Genomic DNA, 8362 nt, shown 5'->3' on the forward strand with positions numbered 1-8362 from the left:
CGCCGGCCGCGCGCTCTCCCGCCGACCCCAGCCGAGCGGCGCCGTTTCCGGGTACTCCGGGGGCCTGACCCCCTGGGGGGAGCGAGCGACCGGCGCCCCTGTGCAACGCGTCTGCTCTTTGGGCTCCCCCACTCCCAGGCGCCCGCTGTGCCGCAGAGCTCCAGCGGGTTCCTTTCCCTCTGTGTGGGGGTGCCCGGGCCTGGCCCACACCCCACCCACTGCCCACGCCCCCTGTCCTTGAGTTCCCCCAGCACCCCCACCTGTGGAGCCAGCCCTCTGGGGGTGTGGGAGGGCCCACTCCCTGCACAGTGCGCCCCTCCAAACTCTCCTGGACTGCAGGCTGCCTCCCGGCCCTGGCCACCACTGGCCACCAGTGCGTGTCCTGTGGTGCCTGGACCCTCTGGTTCTGCTGCCTGGGCCTGGCCCCTGTCAACCTCTGCCTGAAACGGCCCCCCGTGACACCCCGGGCTAGGGGGGCAAACTGAGGCGGCTCAGCAGAGGCCCCCAGGCGGCAAGGAGCTCCAGCTCGGTCCCCACCAACGAGAGCCCCTGGGGAGGGAGCCGGGAGGAGGGCCGGGGACGGGGCCCAGAGCTCCGGAGACCCCCAGGGGGAGCTGGGGGAGGCCGCCCACGCTGAGAGCGATGCCGCCCCAGCGCACCCTCCTGGGGTAACGGCCCAAACCGAAGCTGGAAACTAGGGCTCGGCCCACAGGCACGCCCAGGCCGAGAGCAGCCCGAGGGTGTGGGCCGGAGGGGCGAGCGGCCTGGAGGCGCGCTCACGCTGGGAGCCCTCACCCCGGGAAGGGCGGGTGCCTTTACCTCCCGCCCGCTGCCCTCAGCCTTTGTCATGCAGGTCCTCCTCTGGTGTGGCCGAGCCGGCCTTTACGGGCGGCCCCCCAGCTCGGGGCGCTCGAATGACAAAGGCCGGAATGGGATTACACGGGCCTGCTCCCCGCTGCCGCCCTGCTCCCGCCGCCCGCTCAGGCCGGCCCATCCCCACCTCCCGCTTCTCCTCCCCCAGCCGCCGGCGCACCTGGCCCCCAGGGCCCCGCGGGCTGAGTGCCCTGGGGTTTGGAAATGGCCTCCTGACCCCAGGGAGGGAGCGCCGGATCGCTGAGGGACAAAATCCAAGGCTGCTGTGGGGGCGCAGGGACAGGGCTGACCCTTGTCAGCCTGGAGGCCGGCAGGGCAGTGCAGCGTGGCTGTGGGCGGCTGCCCCCGGCGGGTCAGCGCTGCAGCCTCCAGTTCAGGGCACCGGCCAGGCAGGTGGGGCCCAGGGAGAGAGAAGGAGCAGGGAAGCCCCAGCCCCTGGGACCAGGACTCCCCTGCGCTCAGGGCTCCCTCTGCCCGGAAGCAGGCAGGCCAGGCTCCCTTCCCCAGAGCTGGGCCCAGGCCCTGCAGCCCCAGGCCAGCCTGGCACTGTGCCAGGGTCCTTGGTGCACATTCCGACTGGGCTCCCCGGGGACCAGGGCCTGGGGCTCCTGGGGAAGGGGTGGGGGAAGACATGAGTCTGGAGGAGCGGGCTGCCAGCGAGCCTGGGGTGCTCTTGCTAGTAGGCATGGGATGACGGGGGCATTGGCCTTGGTTCACGCCCCGACTTTCTTCTGTAGTTGGGGTGCATCATCTTTATTTGCGGTGGGGAGAGCGCTGAGGGGAGCATCTCTGGGAGGAGCACCCAGGGGAACACCTTCACCGGAAGTGCTGGCACAGGCCCCCTTGCTGCTGGCCCTTCTGGGCAGGTGAGGGGGGTCACAGTGAAGCTGTCACGCCTGGGCTGCGCACGCCCAGCTTGGGCCTCAGGGCCCCGGCTCCCACCCTGGCGTGAACTCTCTGAGGCTGCTTCCAGCCCGACTGGTCAGTCTCTGTGGCCAGGCGCCAGGCAGAGCTGGGCATAGCAGCGGCCCGTGCCCATCCTGTCCCCACCACCGCTGTGCGCTCCACGAGGCCCCGCTTAGTCAGTCGCTCGGCGTCCCCCAGAGCCTGTCCACCTGACGGTCCGCCCTGGCGGTGGCCCTCGTCCTGCACGGGATCCCGCCCTCCAGGAAATGTCCTGGGTCGTTTCGTTCCTTCCTCTCGCTGGCAGCCTCAGCTATGCCATCCGGCCCGTTCATCTGAGGCTGGGGGCCTGGGGCTGCGCGTGGCTTCTGTGTGAGGCACAGGCCGCTGCAGGAAGGCTCCTGCAGGGACGCCCATCTCACCCCAGAGGAGCCTGCGGGGTCCCCGAGAGCTGGCCGGGCACCCCAGGGGCCGAGGCAGGTTCCTGTTGCTTCCTCGTCCCCCTAAGTGCCCGTCACAGGAGGGCCACCCCACCAGCAGCATTTGGTTTTCCAGGGAGGGTGCTGGGCCCCCACTCCAGAACGACGCCCCCCGGGGATCCCTGGGTGTCCTGTTGCCCGGCAGCCGCTCCCCGCGGAGGTGTGACGGTTCCTCCAAACGTCAGGTTGCTGATCATTTTTAAAATGTTTGTCAAAGCAGATTTCCGGTTTCTATGAGGGGCTGGACACCCCTCACCCCAACACTTTTTATATTTTAGCCCTTTGAAAGCTACAAATTGCCAGGAAAGAGTGATAATCGCCCATCTTCCATGAGAAATTGTTAATTTGGGGTTGATGAAGGACTTCTCCTAACGAGTCATGGAGAAGACAGATTTGTCTCCCTGCCTCGCTTTGCCCAGTCACATTTGTAAAGTTGAGGCTCCCACTCCGCTCTGATTTCTCGGCCTCCCGCAGGGGGCTGTGTGGGGACCCGCGGCCACGGGGCCCACCCCGGGCAGCGCTTCCTGCAGGCACTCCCGGCAAAGGGCGGTCCTTTGGGGTGTGGGACTGCCCCAGGCCAGGCGGACAGTCCAGTCATGATGAGTGGACTGTCCAGGCTGGCGGACCCTGGGCTGGCACCATGCCAGGTGTGAGGGACCCGACAGCCCTGGTGCTGTGTCCACGCACCCTGGGGCATCAGAGCCGAGAGGCCAGTTGGCCCCGTCCAGTGTGGGGAGGGCAGTGTGCCCTGGTGGAGGGCCAGGTGCCTCCAAGCCCTCAGGCAGCAGCTCTTGCTCCAAGCCTCTCCCAGCCCAGCCCGGGGAGCCAGCGCCTTGGGGCCTGTGTCCATCCTGAGGCCCTGGGCTCCGTGGGGAGGAAGCCTCAGCAGCTGGGCACCTGGCCTTGACGGCCAGCCACTCCTGCCCCCGGAAACTCTCTCCTAGCCACCCCCTTGCAGCCACGGTTGGGCCTGCTCTCCTTCAGCCTGCCCTCCCTGGCCCCCGGCGAGTCTCTGGGCAGAAGGGCCGTATCAGTGCAGGCCCAGCGCCTGAGGGGCTGGCTGGCCTCACCCTCCACCGCTCCTGGGCCCAGGGCTCTCTCAGGTGCGCGAGTGCGCAAGTATTACCGTAAAGAGCAGCAGCGACGGTAGTGACGGCGCCTGGCCCTGCCTCTGGGCAGCCAGGGGACACCGACCTACAATACGATGAGAAGATGGTCAGCCAGGGCCCGGGAGGCCTGCAGCAGGCGCACCCGCACTCGGATGGCACTCTGGGGCGCCCTCTGTCCTCGGGTGGCCTGAGTCTTGGAACAGTGATGGCCTGGAGGAGCCTCCTGCCTGCGCTCCAGCCCGGGAGCACCATCCCCGCCTGCACTGCTCCCTCTGGGCTGGCGTGTCCCCAGAATTCCCCTGCACCCCTCTCTCCCCCGCCCCCCAACTCGCTGAGGCATTGAGGCTTCTTCAAGGGTTGGCTTCGAATTGAATTTGTCTCTGTCTGGCCCGTTGTCCAGATCCTCCTTTCCACATGTGGTGGCCTCATCTGGTGTTTGTCCTCCTGGATCATGTCCCTTCGCATGGTCCCTGTCAGCCCCACCCAGTTGCTGCAGAGGGCTGAGTCTCCCTGCTGCTTGCTGGGCAGACCCCAGTGTGTGCAGGGGCTATTGCCTGGTCCGAGCGTCTGTCTGGGGCGGGGGGTCCCTGCCCTGCCCCGGCTGTTGTGAACAGGGTTGCAGTAAACACAAAGTGCAATTCTCCCTTCAAATTAGTGCTTGTCTACTCCTTGGGCAGATCCTAGGAGCGGAATTGCTGGGCCCCACGGCAGGTCCACTTCCAATCTCTGAGAACCGTCCACAGTGCTTTCCGCAGGGCTGGGCCGTCCACACCCCGCAGTGTCGAGGCTGCCTGTTTCTCCCAGCACGTGTGGTTCCTGGGTTGTCTGTTTGGCGTGGGCATTCTCGTTGGTGTGAGGTGGTGTCTCATTGTAGTTTTGATTCGCAAGGCCCAATCAAATCTGTGGTTTCATTTTTAGAGAAACAGACAGGGCCCGGCCCTGCCCGAGGACTGACTTTTCTTAATTAATGGAATCCGCACCATAAGCCCGCAGGTAGGCATTACCTTTAACCACACACAATTGCTGGCATTTGCTGCTATTTTTGACCCTTCGGGGTGGCATTTTTGTATCACTGCCATTCATGTTTTGCAACTAGAAACCAAGGCTCAGAGAGGTTAAGTACAGTCCCGGGGTCACCCAGCTGGCATCTGGTGGACCCCGGGCTTAAACCCAGACGCCTGGCTGTAGAGTCAGCACCTGGAGAGTATTTTCACAATCGGCAGAGTATGTTACTCTGAAATAGACTCTAGAATTCATGAAAATTGGACCAATGCTAAGGAAGCTCCACAAATTGGTGGAAAAGAATCGTTTGTGTGGTATTTGGAAAACTGGCTAATTGGGGAAAGGAAGAACAGAGTCTCACCTCCCACCTTACACAGATCAATTACAGCTGGATTAAAGAGTTCGCTGTGTAAAAGGAAAGCTTCAAGACCTAGGAAAGAGGATTAGCGGAATAATTAGCTGCTGAGTGGGAGGACACAGGAGAGAATAGAAAAGCTTGTCTGCATTTAAACAAGCCCTGCGGTCCTGTCCATTAAGGGTCATAACACAGTCACAGTACAAGGAACCACCGGGCAGTTCTTGTCAGGAGCGTGACAGGCAGATGAACATGTGTCCTCCGGAGGAGCCAGACGTCGGGGGAGGGAAACTGGCCGGGGGCGGGGGAAGGCCGAGGCCATGGCCAGCGTGGGCCTCGCGCCTGGCCAGATGTTACTCGGGCCTGGGGCGGAGTTCTACAGGGAGGGGATGACCTGAAACTAAGTCATGAGGTGCTAGAACCCCAGGCTATGAAGACACAAAGCTGAGTGGAGGGAGGACAAGAGGGAGAGCGGAGGGGGGACGTGCGTGTGGGGTGCTGCTCCCGGGGGCTCAGGGCAGCGCCCACCTGCAGCCGCTGGGAGCCTGGAAACGGGAGAAAGAAATCCGCAGACCCAGGGCTCCCAGGCGGGGGCCCGGTGGACAGGACGGATGTGGCACGGCGACGCTGGCCCGGGGGCAGTGGCGTTGGGGGGACGCGGCCCCAGAGCCGCATGCTTGACCCCGGAAGGCACTGGACGGTCCGGGGAGCGCGTCGGGTCTTGTTTCGGGAGATTCAGGAGAGCGTCACAGGGGCTGGGAGGCGCCTCGTGCTTCTGTCTACTTCTGGAAAACCAGGCCTCCCTGGGGCCTGGGGGTGAGTCTCAGCACCATCACCGCCACGGCCCGAGGCCATCGCTGGCCAGGGTGACCACAGGGCGCAGCAGGCCCCTCCTGGCCACCCGCTGCTCCCCTGGGCATTTTGGTAGATCCGCCTGTTCTGCTCCCCTCTCTGCCTCCGGTGAATCCTCTCACCGCACCCCCCGCACCTCTGTCCTGCACCGCAGTTCTTCTACACAAAATAAATAAAACTGTATTTTAAGAACTATATTAATAAAGAGGAAAAATCTTAAAAAATAAGTAAATAAAGTAAAAAACACTAGTGTTCAGAGAGACATGAATTAAAACCAAGATGAAATGAAGCTGTAATTCTTCAAATGAGCAAAGTCTGTTTCATAACAATGATGTAAGACTGATGGAAACACGCGTCGGGCCGTGCTGACCGGCAGGTGGACGCTCCCTCCTGGGCCGAGAGGGCATCTCTGCTGGGCTGACAGCTGAGAGCCAGGGGCCGTGAGGGCGGAGAGGCGGCTGTGAGCAGAGGCCTCTGCTCCGGGCTAGGGCAGAATCCTTCTGGCAATCTCCTCACACGGCTGGGGGAGACGCACAGCTACACCCTAGAAGCGTGGGAAGCCACGAGTCTGGCTTTTGCTCAGCGGTGCGGCTGGGGTTCCTAAGCAAAGGCAGGTGATCGCGGGGCAAGGTGGGGGCATGAAAGCACGTTTATGAAAGGCACAGCGGCACTCCGCAAGAAACGAGGTGCTCAGGACAAATCCTAGGCTTTTTTTTTTTTTTTTTGAGAGACATTAAAGAACATTAGGATAATGGGAATGTGGAGTCAGAGTCACAAACATGTCAATTAGTGCCAAGCTGGCTCGCGATCGGTGGAGCCCAATCCCGGGAGGACCTAGGATTGCTCTGGCTCGGGGTGACTGAGGCACGTGAAGGAGAGGGGCGGTGGAAGGACACACTGGACAGAGGAGGCCCTGCGCTGTCCAGCAATCGAGAAAGCGTAGTGTTGCCAGAGAAACGGAGACAGCGAAGTGGAATTAAAGGCCGGATACACGCGCCCCATGCATGTATGCAAACTTACTCTCTCATAGTTTTGAATAAGTCATTGCTGAAGCAATTGAGTCTCCCCAGGAAAACATGAACGCGGATCCCTCCCTCACACCCCACACAAAGATGGTGATGTAAAAGACAAACCTCTTTTTTAATTCCAGAAGCAAAGACAAAAGAATGCATTTTCTTCCTTTTTACAGATTCATTTTATTCATTTATACATAGAAGAACTGGGGTCTAGACCAGAGGTGTGGGGCTGAGAGGCTCCCCAGAGACACAGTGGGGAGCAGAACAGGCGGCTCCACCGAAACCCACTGCTGAGGGGAGCAGGGGGAGACAGGAGGGGGCTGCTGCGCCTGGGGGTCCCTCCCTGGCCGGGGTCACGCCCAGTCTCGCAGGTGCCAGCACTGAGACCTGACCCCAGGCCGCCGGGAGGCCCAAGAGTGCTTTTTCTAAGGAGACGATTTCTTCAACAGGTTGCAAGAATCGCTCTTGATTAAATGAGAGCATTTAAAAAAGTTGTAAAGTAAAAGAAAATCTTGAACACGGGTGACTCGGTGATGGGAAACCCATGGGGATTACAACTGAGATAAAAAATGTACAAAATGATGTAAAAATAAACTGTTATATTATAAAATAAAAAAAGAAAACCTTGATTAGTGATTGGGATACAGAACAATAGAAAAGTTGCTACTAATGAAAACAACTGATTAGTCAGTAAAAAATTAGGGAAAACATGTGAGCCGCCACTTCACAGCTGGTGCACCCGCGCGGACAGCAAATGTCTAAGCGACCCGGCCAGTGAGCGGCGCCGGGCGGCCAGGTGGGCGGCCATGCTCACACCCGGCTGCCCAGAACGGGGCCGGCAGAGCCCAGCGGGCGGCCGCCAGGAGGGGTGGGGCAGGCATCGCAGGCGGGCAGCGAGGTCAGCTGGGAGGGCCGTGGGCCGAGTCTGGGTGGAGAGCAACGTGCCAGCTGCATGGGGCAGCCAGGCTGGGCGCACAGAGCAGGGGCTGCCCGGAGCGGGCCCTGCCCCGGCGGAAGGGGGCACCCGGCGGCTTGAGGGACCCCCTCCAGTCGGTGGTGAGGAGAGCCCTGGCCACGGGTCAGCAGAGCTCCGGGTGTGCGGCATGAGAGTGGCCAGTGCCCTGCTAACGCCGGGGCAGCACGAAGTTTTCGAGTCACTGTCGCCGCGACCCCGAGGAGAGACGGAGCCGGCGTCAGCGGCGCGTGGCTCCGGGCTTCAAGTCAAGAGAGAAACGGTCGCCCGAGGGACACGCGGCAAAGTCCCGTGTCGTGGACGTGTAAGCGCCACGCGTCAGCAGGGCAGGTGCGCGCGGCACGCGACCTGGGAGGGGCAAGAGCCGGGGTGCCGTGTGGGCACGCTGGAAGGGCTCCGGGGAGAAGCGGGGAGCAGGGTGAGCGGGCGCGAGGAGCCTGTTGGTGCCATTGGAACCAGGGTGGCGATGGACACTCACTCACTGTAGCCTCTGCGCCCACCGACACGGTTTAAAAAGTGGCGTAGGGCCTCCCTGGGGCGCAGGGTCAAGGCGCAGCTGAAGGGGACGGGGCCTGCAGAGCCTCTGGCCAGGCCGAGGGCCCCTCTGCGGCCCTGCGGGCTGCTCCCGCTCGCTAAGCCGCTCCTCGCGGCTGGCCGCTGGGACAGCGGGGCCTCTCCAGGGAGGGTCAGGCCTGAGGGAGCAGGGAGGGGCCCCCCAAGCTCGCCTGACACCACGGCCTCCCCAAGGACCACGCAGCCCTCCCAGCCCACCCCCCGGCTCTTGCCTGCAGATGCGTCAC

This window comes from Condylura cristata, unplaced genomic scaffold, assembly GCF_000260355.1.
Source record: "Condylura cristata isolate star-nosed mole 26May11 unplaced genomic scaffold, ConCri1.0 scaffold00002, whole genome shotgun sequence".
Classification (NCBI taxonomy): Eukaryota; Metazoa; Chordata; class Mammalia; order Eulipotyphla; family Talpidae; genus Condylura; species Condylura cristata.